This window comes from Brassica napus, chromosome C2 (genome assembly GCF_020379485.1).
Source record: "Brassica napus cultivar Da-Ae chromosome C2, Da-Ae, whole genome shotgun sequence".
In the NCBI taxonomy this organism is placed as follows: Eukaryota; Viridiplantae; Streptophyta; class Magnoliopsida; order Brassicales; family Brassicaceae; genus Brassica; species Brassica napus.
The window spans coordinates 45,324,318-45,338,410 of NC_063445.1; the positions used below are offsets into that span (position 1 = coordinate 45,324,318).

At 40.9% G+C, this 14,093-nt stretch overlaps 1 pseudogene; it reads left to right on the plus strand.

Moving 5' to 3' along the window:
- The first annotated feature begins 7,426 nt into the window (after positions 1 to 7,426).
- Positions 7,427 to 9,378, plus strand: LOC106378507 (annotated as a pseudogene).
- The last annotated feature ends 4,715 nt before the right edge of the window (positions 9,379 to 14,093 follow it).

A 14,093-nucleotide genomic window follows, 5' to 3' on the forward strand; every position in this document is an offset into this window, starting at 1 on the left:
AGGAGCCACTTTGTTGTAGTGACATAGTTTGTTTTATAAACGTAAACATTTGTAAACTTGATTATGTTAAACGTAAGCCATCACAGTCATCACAATAACTTGAAGATTATTAGTCTATGTTTGTCTGAGAACAATAAGAGTGTCAATTGTCAAACAACATGTTCACATGTCATCCTCTGGATTCATCGTAGACAACGTCTAATATAATTTTTCGTATAAAAGAAAATATTCAAAGTCAACACAAGGAAAAATGGTTTACTAAAAATTCTCAGAAAACATCATTTATAGGATCACAAAGTTATTAAAATAACCATAAGACACAAAACTAAACAAGAATTATTAAAACTCCCAAAAGTCATCATTCATAGATTTAGTTTGTTATAAGAACATTCATAAGTCACCATCCTTCCTTAGTTTATGCGTGCCTCATTCTCCATCTTTAATAAATAGAACCTTCACCTAGTAGCTCTGTCTTTATCCAATTCGATACATGTGCTTTACGAGAGTGGAGTAAGGTTGTTTAAGGTGTACGTGTAAGGTAGGGTTTGTTAGCGTAGGTTTTTTCTATTAACGTGTCGGGTCTTTTTGTGTGGATCATGGATCAAAAAAAAATTATTGGATCGGATAAAGGGTAATCGTTATTTTTAAACGCTTTTTTTTTAATTTCTAAACCCATGTACTCTTATATAAGAAAAAATGTGTAATTAACTTGAAATTGTTGTGAACAATAGGGAAAATCGTGTGTGTTTATTACTTAATCAAAGTGTTCCCTTATATAGGGATTACAAGGAATAGATAAATGGAAAGAGTACAAATCCTTATCCTAAAGGAAATAGGAAATCTACATAAAGATAAACATGAAGAGAAAATGAAAACATCCTATACTATAGACGGTCTAATCTTTAGCCGCCTCTCTCTCCTTCTTGGACGCGGTCTTGGACTTGGGCCTGGACGCGGTCCGTTCTTCCTTGATATGATTACTAGCAATCCACATTGTTCATAACACTCCCCCTTGGATGCTATAACCATATGGGCTCGTATCATGCACGATGTTGCCTCGTTAAAACCTCTCTAGGAAAACCAAAAACCCAAGGTGGGAAAAATGGAAACCATAGACAGGAAAAAGAATACAACGCATGACACTCCCCCTGATGAAGGCATCACTGAAGATCCTTCAGCCGGCGCATCCCTATCTGATGAAGCAGCTTCCTGAACGTTGAGGTAGGCAGAGACTTGGTGAAGAGGTCGGCTGAGTTGTCACTGGATCGAACTTGAACTACTTGAACCTCCTTTGCCTTCTGCAAGTCGTGGGTGAAGAAGAACTTGGGCAGGATGTGCTTTGTCCTGTCTCCCTTGATGTATCCTTCCTTGAGCTGAGCAATGCACGCTGCATTGTCCTCGTAGATGATCATTGGCTCCTCCTTCTCTTGTACCACGGCCAGACCACTCTCTCTTAAGACATGGCCGGTTATGTTCCTCAACCAAACAAGCTCACGGCTTGCTTCGTACATGGATATGATCTCGGCGTGATTAGATGATGTGGCCACTAAGGATTGTTTCGTTGAACGCCAACATATTGCGGCTCCACTATGTGTAAACACATATCCTGTTTGGGATCTAGCCTGGTGTGGGTCAGATAAGTACCCAGCATCTGCATAGCCGACCATGTTCTCTTTTGGCCGGTTGGTGTAGAACAAACCGAGATCCTTTGTTCCTTGCAGATACCTGAACAGATGTTTCACTCCGTTCCAGTGCCTTAAAGTCGGACATGAACCAAATCTAGATAGTAAGCTCACGGCCAAGCTTATGTCCGGTCTAGTATGACTAGCCAAGTACATTAAAGCCCCAATGGCACTTAGGTAAGGCACCTCCGATCCGAGTGCTTCCTCGTTCGGTTTCTTAGGTCCGTATGGATCCTTCTCAATGTCTAAGGACCTTACGACCATAGGACACGACAAGGGGTGAGCCTGGTCCATATTAAATTGCTGGAGTATCTTTTCTGTATAAGTTTCTTGGTTCACAAGGATGCCATTCTCTTTATACTCAAACTGTAATCTCAAACAGAACTTAGTTTTCCCTAAGTCTTTCATCTCGAATTCTTTCTTTAGACATTCAACGGTTTGAGAAATTTCTCCAGAGGTTCCTATTATATTCAGGTCGTCCACATAAACTGACATTATAACATAGCCCTTGCTGTCGAATTTCTTTATGAATATACATGGACTTATTGGATCATTCTTATAACCTTCTTTCATTAGGTACTCGGATAATCTGTTGTACCACATTCGACCTGATTGCTTTAAACCATATAAGGCTTTATTCAACTTAATGCAATTTTGTTCTCGAGAACCTTTCTTATCTTTGAGCTCAATACCCTCTGGAACTCTCATATGAATTTCATTATCCAGTGGTCCGTATAAGTATGCAGTTACTACATCCATTAGGCGTAAATCAATGTTTTCTTTCACGGCCAGACTGATTAGATATCTTAATGTAGTTGCATCCACCACAGGGGAGTAAGTCTCCTCATAGTCTATTCTTGGTCTTTGTGAGAATCCTTGTGCTACAAGCCGTGCTTTGTATCTCACTACTTCTTCTTTCTCGTTTCTCTTCCTTACAAAGACCCATTTGTATCCCACTGATTTGACATCTCTTGGTGTCAAGATTATAGGGCCAAAAACGCCTCTCTTTCTCAATGATTCTAACTCCACGTTTATAGCTTCTTTCCATTTGATCCAATCTGATCTTAGCATGCATTCTTGTATGGACGTGGGTTCTAGATCCTCATCTTTATCCATGATCTCAAGTGCTACCTTGTATGCAAATAAATCATCAACGTTGATATTTTTTCTGTTCCATTGTTTTCCAGACATTACATGGTCTATAGAGATCTCTTGGTTGTCCGGCTCTTGTGTCCCGTGAAGCCCAGTGTCCCGGACCTCACTTTGAGGAACAGCCGGATCATTGGGTGTGGTCGGTACGCTTGGCTCGACCATCCTGGTCGGCTCGACCGATCCATCTATGTCCTGGACAGTTTCCTTGATGCTCTCGGATCCAGCACCTTTCTTGGATTTCCGAGGCTGTTTGTCTTTGGAACCAATTGGTCTACCACGTTTTAAACGTTGCTTAGACTCTGTAGCCACTTGACATTGTCCATCTTGGACGTCTAATATTATAGGTGCATTACAAGCCGGGATGTGTGATATTGTTATTCTATTTGGGTCAGCAAATGTATCTGGCAGTCTATTAGCTAGCTCTTGAAGATGTATAATCTTTTGGACTTCTAAATCACAATCTTTAGTCCGAGGATCTTGCCAAGATGTTGATGGTCTAAACCATTCCAAACCTTTTGTTATCAACCGGCTGTTATCTCCCCCTAAGGACGGATATGTGGACTCATCAAACTGTGAGTCTTCGTATCTGGCCTTAAACAAATCACCGGTTGTTGGCTCAAGATACTTTATAATGCTTGGGGAATCATATCCTACGTATATTCCCATCCTCCTTTGTGGTCCCATCTTAGTTCTCTGTGGTGGAGAAATTGGAACGTAGACGGCACATCCGAATGTCTTGATGTGGGACACGTCTGGCTCATGACCCGTAAGTAGTTGGGATGGTGAATATCTATGCTCACTAGATGGCCTGATGCGAATCAGTTCCGTTGCATGTAAAACCGCATGTCCCCATGCTGATACCGGAAGTTGAGACTTCATAAGCAATGGTCGGGCTATCAGCTGGATACGTTTAATGAAGGATTCGGCTAAGCCGTTCTGTGTATGGACATGTGCCACAAAGTGTTCTACTCTTACCCCCATGGATATACATTATTCATTAAACGCTTGGGACGTGAACTCACCAGCATTGTCTAGACGTATAGTCTTAAGAGGGAAGTCTGGAAAGTGTGCTCTCAGTCTTATCATCTGAGTAAGCAGTCGTGCAAAGGCTAGGTTACGAGTGGATAGCAGACACACATGCGGCCATCTGGTCGATGCATCAATGAGGACCATGAAGTATCTAAACGTCCCACAAGGTGGCTGTATTGGTCCACATATGTCTCCTTGAATCCTTTCCAGAAAGTTTAAGGTTTCTTTATTAACCTTGGCTGGTGATGGCCTAGTTATGAGTTTCCCTTGTGCACATGCTGCACATGTGAGATTGCGTGGGATCACTCCTTTAAACGTGTGCCCCTGTGAATTCATCATCAATTTTCGCATCATTCCTGTTCCGGGATGGCCAAGCCGGTTATGCCATAAAGTGAATAGCTCGGAGGCATTTGCCTCGATCATACTGATCCTTACATAGTATAGACCAGTAGACATTGCGGGCATAGTCTCTAGGATCCTTTTATTGCCTTTGGTGATCGAGGTTATGTTAAGGAATTCTTTGTTTCCTTCTTCCCATGTTTCAAGGTGGAAACCATTCAATCTTATATCCTTGAAACTCAATAAGCTTCTTTTAGAGCTTGGGGAATACAAGGCGGTCTTGATCTCTATGTGAGTGCCCTTGGGCATCAACACATAGGCTTGGCCGTGACCTTCAATCAGGCTAGCCTCACCCGCAATGGTATGTACCTTTGCACTTTGCATTGTGAGATTCATGAAGTACCTTTTGTCTCTAAGTATTGTATGACTTGTGCCACTATCCACCACAAGTATACTCATCTCATCATTCATTCTATAAATAAAATTTTCTAAACTTTAGAGACTTCATAAGATCTTTAAAACTCTTATTATTATTATAAATGTCATTACATAAAATAAAAACACCAAATCAAAGACATAAAGCAATAAGACAATGTGATTCGAAAAACTAGTACTTGAGACAATCAGATGTCTCAAAATCCATTAGGTCATCTTTGTTATCTTTGTCGGATTCATTGTCAGCATCATATCCATATCCTTTGTCATCATGACCGTTTTCTTGGATCATGTTTGCCTCCGGGTTCTTGTTCTTGAGGCTCTCTTGGTAGAGGTCGCACAAGTGTTTCGGAGTTCTACAATTCTTGGCCCAATGGTTGTCCATCCCGCATCTGTGGCATACTGACTTGGACGTGTAAGATGGTTTAGATATGCCACCTCGTCCACGGCCGTAACTGCCTCGACCCCGGCCGTAATTGGAACCACGACCACGGTTATTGTGGTTTCCTTTTCGGCCGGTTGAGTAGTTGTCTCGACCGTTCTGATTATCACGCCTATGCCTCTTGTATCCACCACGGCCATTGCCGTATGGTTTCCTGTTGTCGTGGGCGTAGTAGGTCTCTTTGGGATCTTTCTTTTCAACCTCATGGGCTTCGGGTAATGGTGCTGTCCCGGCCGGTCTGGCTCCACTATTCTTCATTAGGAGCTCATTGTTTGCCTCAGCCAAGAGTAGACACGAGATCAGATCAGTATATGTGGCAAAACCTTTTGTTCTATATTGCTCTTGCAACACAAAATTCGACTGATTGAAAGTCGTATAGGTCTTTTCAAGCATCATCATATCGGATACTTCTTCACCACAAAGCCTTAGTATTGGAACTATCTTGAACAAGGCTGAATTGTACTCATCCACCGACTTATAGTCTAAGAATCTTAGGTGCATCCAGTCGTGCCTTGCCTTTGGAAGCAACACCATCTTTTGGTGATCATATCTATGCTTTAAAGTATTCCAAAGATCTAGTGGATTTTCAATTGTCATGTACTGATCTTTAAGACCTTCAATGAGATGATGGCACATAAAGCTTATGGCTTTGTATCTATTCTTTTCATTGTCATTGTTGTCCTCGGTGATAGTATCACCGAGTCCCTTGGACTTTAGACTGATCCTTGTATCTAGCGCCCACTGCAAGTAATTGTCTCCGGAGAGATTAAGGGCTGCGTAGTATCTGTTTGCTATTTTCGACATCTGAATCACATTATCATATAAATTTTAGGTTCATAATGTGATCACGTGGCCGCAGGATAATAAGAAAGCTCGGCCACAACACGTCTTACGCATTTATGATATTCAAAACAATACTAATCGACCATGGTGCTATCAATCATGAGCCACACGGCTATATAGGTTTACTAATGCAAACAACCTAAATTCGTGTGATCTATATGCTGGTCGATCTTGTTACAATCAGTTATGAATGCAATACCATGTTCGGATTCATGTAAAGCAATCAAACTTATTCTTACTTTTCTTATAATACCTAGGGTTTTCAATCTTTTAAATTCTATCAACCTTATGTTTAAGGTTTCAAGGCCTTAAGTATTTGTATACTTAGTTAGATTATTTCAACCAATCTAACAATCCTAAACCTCAAATCAAGCAAGAAATCAAACAAGCAAGATCAATCTTAAAATCAGATTCTAGCTTCTTTAGGGTTTAGGGTTTTCGATTCCTTTTTTAGGGTTTGTCATGTTTCAGATTTAATCAATCAACATACAATCATATTCTAGTTGGAATCGTATTCTTTCTAGTTTTAAGACTTGTCGATTTTAATCTTGTGGTTTCTTTTAGGGTTTCATCGAGAATATAGTTTCCATAATGATGGATTAGGGTTTATGTTCTTTATCTAGGTTCTCAGATTATGTTTATACCTTTGTTTCGTAGAGGTATAGAACTGGACCACCTTTAGTGAGAGAGAGAATCGATCGGATGCTTGGTGCCTCCTATCGGGTCGCGGATGGAACGATCGCGGGCTGGAGGCGTCTCGGCTGCGAGCTGCGCGGAGATCGGGTCATCTCGGGTCGATCGCTTCTTTGGGTTTGATCGCGAGCTGAACGGTTCTTCTGAGCTGGAACGTGATATGAGAACGTCTAGGTTTCAAGAGGAATCAATTGAGTTCTTGATTGTACTAAGAACGAGATTAGGGTTTAGCTTTGAGTCGCCGGTTATAGGCTTTTTAGGTTTCGATTTTGGGTCTCAGGGATTTAGAGGCTATCGTGCTGATAACGTGTTGTGAACAATAGGGGAAATCGTGTGTGTTTATTACTTAATCAAAGTGTTCCCTTATATAGGGATTACAAGGAATAGATAAATGGAAAGAATATAAATCCTTATCCTAAAGGAAATAGGAAATCTATTTAAAGATAAACATGAAGAGAAAAGGAAAACATCCTATACTATAGACGCTCTAATCTTTAGCCGCCTCTCTCTCCTTCTTGGACGCGGTCTTGGACTTGGGCCTGGACGCGGTCCGTTCTTCCTTGATATGGTTATTAGCAATCCACATTGTTGATAACAGAAATAAATAGTTTAGGTGGATATTTGATGAATCATTTAATTTTGTGGGGTTAGGAGAAGAGCTTAAAAGTCTAGGGGGATTGGCCGTGGGTTTAAGTAGTTTGGGGGGGGGGGGGGGGGGGGGGCGTAGAGAAGTCAACCCTAATTTCTTTCATAAACTCCCAAACTGTTTACGGTTTCCCTCTCTAAGGCTGAAGAATCTCAAAAGGACTAATCTCAGACACAATCTCAGGGATCTTCTCTACTCTCTTCCGGCAATGTGGCTGAAGCCGGCGAAAGCTCTGGCCTTTCGAGTCTCTTCTCCGATAACAACCCTTTCCGGGGAAAGAAAAAATGCTGAGAAACCAACGAGAACAAACCTAATGTCGATAACGACGAAGAGGTAGAAACAGTTCCGCTCGTAAAGGCAAAGGGTGTTGAGAAAGAGACGAACTTGGAGTTTGTGGAAAGTGGGTTGGAGTCAAAGAGGAAGAAAGACGAGATTGAGAACGAGCACGAGACGCAGAAGTAGGGAAGCGTGGAGATGGAGGAGGAGAAGAAGGTTGGTGAGAAGAGGAAGAGAGCTGATGAAGAAGTAGCAGATACGTTGGTGGTTTCAAAGGAAGGGTTTGATGACGAGAGTAAGCTTCTTACAACTGTTTTCGTTGGGAACTTGCCGTTGAAGGCTAAGAAGAAGGTTATCTTTGAAGGAGTTTAGTAAGTTCGGTGAGGTTGAGTCCGTGAGGACACGCTCTGTGCCCATTGTTGATGTGAGTTTCAGAAATTTCTTAAACTAATTAAGGTTAGAGTTTGTGTGTGTTTAAGCAGCTTTTGGTTTTGATTTGATTTAGTCGAAGAGGAGGAGGAAATGAGCTATAACGTTGAAGCAATTCAATGATAAAAGCTTCAAGGTCTGTGCTTTAAAAGTTAAAACCCTTTCATTCTAGTCTTTGTAGTTTATGCGAAGGAGAATTCTGATGTCAAAATGTTCACAAAAGTGCAGTGTTAATGCTTATGTTGTGTTCGAAACAGAGGAAGCTGCTGAAGCGTCTCTGGCACATAACATGTCTCTGGTAATATAACAGTTTTCTCCCTTGTTTTCTCTGTGATGGAGTCTCTAAAGGTGTTATGTGTATTCAGATTGATGGGAATCATATCCGTGTTGATAGAGCATGTCCGTCTCGTAAGAAGCTGAAAGGTCAGGATGACCATTTGTACGATTCGAAGAGGACTGTCTTTTGGGTAATCTCCCTTTCGACGTAAAGGTTAGTCTAACCTGGTTATCTTGAAGGTCAGTAGTACTAATCTCAGGGCTCTCTTGTTCCATTGTGATTAACATAATTTCATATTCTTATGAGGAGGATGAGGAGGAGGTGTATCAGTTGTTTACTGGTAAGAGTAATCTGGAGAACAATGTGGAAGCTGTTCGTGTTATCAGAGATCCTCATTTGAACATTGGGAAAGGCATCTTGTTTTAAACAAAGGTACTTGAGTAAAAACTTTTGGGTCTCCCAAGGTTTAGAGATAACTAATTTGATCCGATTTATCCTTTTATTCGCTTTACGAAGCTGCAAATCTGGTACTCAAGAAAGGATATTTGAATCTTAGAGACAGAGATCTAGGTATCGTATCTCTCTGAGTCAAAGCTGATGCAACACCATCAAAGAGAAAAGAGACAAAGTCGTCATACCAGTTGCGACAGAGAAGGCTAATCTTTCGTATCAAGGTGTAAGTAAGAGCTTCAAAATCCGCTGATGACAAGAAGAAGCCTTATCAGAAAAGTCCTGCACAATCTAAGATGAGACCTAGAAGTAGCAGCAGCAGCAGCAGCAGCAATGAAGGCAACAAAGCTGGTAGTAGTAGTAATAATAGTGCTGTGAAGCAGAGAAGTCAGAAGCGACCAAGCTGTTGCTGCAAGGAAATTGAAAGCAAACACGAAAGGCTCATGGTGGTACGGGATTTGCAGGGAGTAAGCGTAAACAAGAAAGCAGAACACCTGATAGCTTCTCCAAGAAGAAGAAACCAAAACGGGGTTAGGTGGTTCTGTTTCAAACCAACCTTTTTCTTTGTTCTTAGCTTTGATACTTTTCGTTTTTGTATGTTTTATGTCAACATGATACACTTCAGTGTAGTTTGCAACACTTGTGTTACTCGCAAGTTTAAAGAAAAGCTATATTCATAGATATCTTTTTAACATGCTTATTTTACACACAGAGAAATTGGCAAGTGTTTATGTGATCAAACTTGACTTGTTAAGCACAGATTTATAATAAAGAGTTAAAGGTTCTTATAGGATTTTAAGTGGTTATTACTCTGAATCAGACACAATCTTCAAAAGCTGCCGCCGAAAATCGTCTGCCAACAAACAAAAAAAATACAAAATGTTTGAGATATCAGGAAATGAACAACGAGAGAAACAGAGGGGAAAGGTGTTTAATTACTCGGCGAATCAATACCCTGTGGCCTCCTTCCCTCCAGCATTCCTGAACACAATTAATAGACCAAACCAGCAGATTGTTTGAGAATATGAAAATATGTCAACAGAGTCAAAGTAAGAGTAAGCTTATCGAACTGAAGCAAAGTGTGTCACAAAGACATGTAGTAGTTTTAACTGGGGCCGCGGCACCAGATACCATATTCAGAAACAATCCAGTGATGAATCATGAATGTTATATAACATAAGCTTACACTGGAAAAGAATTAAGAGAGAGAATAGAAGTTCATAGCAAAAGCTTACCGCATTCGTTTTCCTGTCTCCTTTTTTTTTTCTTTGTCAACTCCTGTCTCCTTATTCCAAGTTTTTTTTTTTGCACGAAATCTGCAGAAAACAAAAATCGTTCCAGTAATAGAAATTATGAAAGAGCCTTGAAGGAGAAAAAAAAATCTGGAGACATATAAGAGAACTATGTTGAGTTCTTACCCGCATACGTTTACTGCTTGGCTCTGTCACTTCATCTTCGCCTCCAGATATTTTACCGTGTCCAGCCTCATTAAGCGTATTGCCTTCATCGGTTTGGAAAACATGTGGAAGAGTGTTTGGATAACCAAGTCGGTTGTCTGCTGATGAACAGAGTCGTATACCCCATTCTTTTACTTTGTACTCACAGTAGGCAAAAATCAAGCTGCAAATCTACATGGGTGTAGTTCATTTCAGCTTTGGATACTACACTCCAGTATTAACAGACAACTACCCTTCACTGATTTCTTCATCGAATAAATCTGCTCGGGTTTCTGGAAGTATTGTGCCTGACCAAAGGAATCAAAGCTGTTCCAAAATCTGCCTGAATCTGAGGAATGGGTTTGAGAGAGAGCTGGGAAGTAGAGGGACGGTTAAATAGGAGGAGGAGGAGGTTACAGTAGTACGGTGAGTGAAATATGAAGGCACTTCTTCTCCTGACAAACATAGTCGACAACCCAGATGTGTATTCTGTCAAAACAGAGCTTCTTGATCCAAGTTTAAGCAGTTGGTGAAATTGGCAAAGGTGGTGTATCCACCGGAAAAACTCCAGCTACCTCCAGTCATTACCTTGCAGTCTGAAAAGTCAACTAGACAAGGATCTCCAAGTTTAGAAATGTTTAGGCTTACAGATTTTAACTTGTTTAGTGAATTTCTCAATCCAACACGGAACCTCTTCAATGGCTGTTTCGTTTAGATAAAGGTATTTAATGTTGGTTGAGATATCAGGAAAAGTTCTCAACCTTGAGCATCCACTGAGATTTAGTTTCCAGAGAGATTTGAGGTTGATTCCAGTGGGAATTGTCTCCAGATTTAAGCAGTTCTCAATTTCCAATTTCTCCAGCTGACGGAGATTTTGAAATGAAGAAGGAAGTTCCACCAAGCTTGGGATATCCGATAGATACAACTGCCTCATAGATGGAGCCATTATCCCCTTGAGGAAAATAAGCGGCTGAACCAAATACAAAAATCATGTGTCCAAATCATCTTCAGTAAACAATCCTTATATTAGTGGATTCTTTTTTTTTTTTTTTGCGATTGATCTAAATTGTCTTTATTTATTTATTTGAAGTGTCTAGAAATCAAATCTAAATACAAAACTACAAAACGATAGTTAATGTCTTACCACAATGATAAACTACTACAAAGTGAAAGAATAAATATCCTCACTACCATAGAAAAACACTAATATCTTGATAAACCACGTGTATAAAATTCGACCGACCTAGCAACGACAACTGTGTGCTTATTTATAAAAGAGGTTACCGAGATTAGGTGTGGTTAATATATTAGTATTTCTTTTTTAGTTTTAGGAAACAAAGAGGTTGGAGAAAGCGTAAAGTTTGGAACTACATACATATACCTGCACTTTTTCCCATAGTTTCTTACTCTTTAGGTTTTTCATGCTAAGATAACTGAGTTTCTCGAAACGCAAATTCTCCTGATGCAAATCTGAAGGAAATTCTTCGATGGCTGTTTCGCTTAGACAGAGATGTACGATGTTGGTTGAGATTTGAGGAACAGTCCTCAACCGTGAGCAACCATCGAGATGTAGCTTTTCGAGAGATTTGAGGCTAATGCCAATTGGAATAGTCTCCACATTTCGACAATACTTCATGTTTAATTTTCTCAGTTTGTTGGGATGTGGAATAGAGGAAGGAAGCTTCACCAAACTATAGCAATCCACAAGTTTAAGTGTCTCCAGATTGGTGGCCTTTGAAAGATCTGGCATTTGTATCAGGTCGTGAGAATAGCTCAAATCCATCTCCTTGAGATATGGAAGCGCATGTACTCAACAAAACAAAAAGGACAAAAACATAGCTCAGTAGAACATGGTTTGTTATCCAAAAAAATAAAATAAAGATTATAATCTCACTGCTGATAACATAACTGTTCTAACAATTGTGAGAAGGAACAGATGCGGAAACAGATGAATAAAAACGATGTAACAACGACACAGAGATTTAACGTGGTTCACCAACTTGGCTACGTCCACGGGCAAAGAGAGATCTTATTATTGGAGGCGATATTGAGTTTACAGAGTGCAAGTTTAGAGTTACTTCGAATACAAGATATATATAGTAACATCTCGCATCTAAAACCCTAGACTAAACGGACTCATGGGCTTAAGCCCACGATCAGATGTAACATCCATAATAACTTGATGCAACGCTCTTGATGCAACCGAGTCGGTATGATGTACATGATGTAACATCCATCGCCTAGATGTAACATCCAGATTCAAGGCATATCAACAATTCTCCACCTTGACTTGGATCCTCTCAATAACAGATGTACCAGATGCACCTTCAAGTGCCAAATGTACCAGATGCGCTTCTCTGCGCTAGATGTACCATCGCTCTCTTTGCCTCAGATGTCCCTTCGGACCAGATGTGCTGCTTAGACGAACCAGACGCCATTTAACGGCCAGATGCTCAACTAGAGCCAGACGTTCGTTATCAGCCAGATGCCCCAACGGGCCAGACGTCCTTGCGGACCAGATGTCCTTGCGGACCAGATGCCCCTTCGGGCCATATGCCCCTTAGGGCCATACTAACAGTTTGAGATGTTTAGCAAGTCTAAGCAATGCTTAAACTTGCTGTGAGGAACCGGCTTTGTGAACATGTCAGCAGGATTATCTGCAGTTCCTACTTTCTTCACTTCAATTCGCTTCTCATCTCTCAAGAAGTGATACCTCACATCAATATGCTTCGTTCTCTCATGATGAACCTGATCCTTGGCTAAGCATATAACACTCAAACTGTCACAATACACAGTAGCCTAATCTTGATGCAAACCGAGATCATTAACCAATCCTCTAAGCCATATTACTTCCTTCGCAGCTTCTGTTAGCGCCATATACTCTGCCTCAGTAGTAGACAATGTCACTGTAGACTGTAAAGTCGCCTTCCAGCTAACCACAGAGCCGCCCAAGGTGAACACATAACCGGTCATAGATCTTCTGCTGTCCACATCTCCAGCATAATCAGAATCAGAAAAGCCTGTTACCAATCGCGGATTGTCGCATCCATAGATGAGACCAACATCAGATGTACCCTTCAGATACCGGAAAATCCGCTTCACAGCTGCCCAATGCTCCTTCCCAGGTTGTCCCATAAACCTGCTAACCACACTGACTGAATGTGCCAGATCTGGTCTTGTGCAGACCATTGCATACATCAAGCTTCCTACAGCGCTAGCATAAGGAACTCGAGACATATACTCTATCTCTTCTTCAGACTGAACCTCATACATGGTAAGATGAAGATTTGATGCACACGGAGTACTAATAGGTTTACATGAAGACATTTCGAACCTTGTCAACACCTTATTAATGTAGGTCTTCTGTGACAAGAACAACTTCTTCTTCTCCCTATCTCTAAAGATCTCCATCCCTAGAATCTTCTTTGCTGCACCCAAATCCTTCATCACAAATTCAGAACTCAGAAGCTCCTTCAGCTTCTTGATGTCACACATCTTCTCTGCAGCTATCAGCATGTCATCCACATAGAGCACCAAATAGATGAATGTGTCATCTTTCAATTTTCTCATGTAGACACAACAATCATAAGGACTTTTGATGTAGCCCAACTTGATCATATAGCTGTCGAATCTCTTGTACCATTGTCTGGGAGACTGCTTAAGTCCATAAAGGGACTTCCGAAGCTTACACACATAGTCTTCTTTTCCAGGAACTCGGAAACCATCCGGCTGAGTCATGTATATCTCCTCCTCAAGCTCTCCATGAAGAAACGCAGTCTTCACATCGAGTTGCTCAAGCTCCAAGTCCTGATGTGCTACCAGCGCTAGCAACACTCTGATGGAAGTATGTCTGACCACTGGTGAAAATATCTCATTGTAGTCTACTCCCTCTCTCTGACTAAAACCTCTTGCAACAACCCGAGATTTATACTTAACTCCTTCTGTCGGCGATGCTCCATCCTTA